This window comes from Osmerus eperlanus, chromosome 5 (assembly GCF_963692335.1).
Source record: "Osmerus eperlanus chromosome 5, fOsmEpe2.1, whole genome shotgun sequence".
NCBI lineage: Eukaryota > Metazoa > Chordata > Actinopteri > Osmeriformes > Osmeridae > Osmerus > Osmerus eperlanus.
In genome coordinates, this window is record NC_085022.1 from 4,052,196 (window position 1) to 4,053,945 (window position 1,750).

The window sequence follows — 1,750 nt, forward strand, 5'->3', positions numbered from 1 at the left end:
ATATGTTGTGTGTGTCTGTGTGTGTGTGTGTGTGTGTGTTAATGACTGTGTGTGTGGGTGGAGGAGGGTCTGTGGGCCCGATCTTGCACCCAGCGCAATTGACTTTGTCAACGACGCAAGTATCATTCCTAGTTTGCACTCGACGCAAAGCTGACTTTTCCCTCCACAGACGCACGTCGAAATGACCTTGCGCTCCCGTGGGCGGTTCAGCGAAAAAGGAGGCGTATTCCGGCGCAAACGTTCCCTGGTGCTATTTTGCAGTTTCCGAAAAACAATTCCGCCACTGACCAGGAAAAACGTGGTCTAAAGTCAATGGTGCATTATTCAGATGCTATTTTAAGGGCGCAAGCTTGGTCCGTGCACACTGCTGGCGAGGCCAGGGTCTTCTTTCTGCGAAGCTACGTTACATTGTTTTGATTTATGGTGTGTTACATTTCTTCAATGATTATAAAAAGATTTTCATGAGAAATCTCTATGTATGTGAACATGATTTGTAACAATTGTGCCAATTTTCTCCCACGCCTGTTTAACCGAAGCTAATTTGTGTGGGTTTCTTCTCCCATCTCCATCAGAATCAGAATTCGGTTTATTCGCCATGTAGCCTATGTTACACAAACACGGAATTTACTGTGGCAGGAAGGTGCAAACAATAAACATATACGGGTCTTAAATTAAGTAAAAAAGTACAATAGTTAAACTAATTCCAAGAACCAAACAATTTAAAAAATAAAATATAGGGTAGGCTATATAAAAATAAGAATAAGAATTTGAATGAGCAGCATGAGCAGGCAATTTAGTGCAATGAGAAAACTGCTCTGCCTTTCCCATACAATGTCACTTGTCTATCTGTTACGGCCCTGACTAGAACGTCGGTCTCCTTGGCTGTGAACCGCTCCTGGCGTGCGCCTGGCAAATCCGCCGTTATAATAGAAATCCGCCATGGAACAAGCGCTGCTCTTAAAGGGAATGCGAGATGACGCTCTGATTGGTTTATTGCACGTTACGCCCAAACCACACCCATTAGTAATGTAGCTACTTCGGACCTACCCATTTTATATTTGCGCCAGGCGCAAAGTCATTTATCCCGCCGGCAAAATAGCAACCGAGCCGGAGTCCCGCCCACAAAGTTACTTGCGCTTTGCGGTTTGGTACTTGCGTTTCAGATCGACAAAATAGGGGTGTGTGTGTGTTTGTGTGAATGACTGTGTGTGTGTGGGGGGGGGGGGGTGTATATGTGTGTGTGTGCATGTGAATGACTGTGTGTGTGTGTGTGTGTGGGTGTGCTCAGTGTCGGTTCCTGTCTGTTGATCAAAGCCAGCAGTGAAGCGCTGTCTCTGCTGTGTAACATGACACGTCAGCACTGAGATTGCCCCCTCAGATTCCACCAGCACGATCTGGCTCATTGGAGACAATGCAGTCTCCTCTCCACCCTCCATTCTGTCCCTCCCTATATCTCTCCTGCCATGTGACCTTCAGCTGAGACAGACACTTGGTGTGGAGTCTAATCAGTGTGGCATCAATATCGCAGATGAAGATGATTACCGAGCCTCTCTGATCAAAGAGTGTGTGTGTGTGCGTGTGTGTGAACTCTGAACCGGATGTGTGCTGGTGCTATCATTCAGGTCATCGCTCCACAGTGTTCCACGCTGAGGTCTCACGATTAGTCGTCTAGATTATTAGCAGTGCCCCGCACCCCTCTCCCCCCCCATCCGCCTCTACCCCCCCCCCCCCCATATCACCTCAGCTGTGT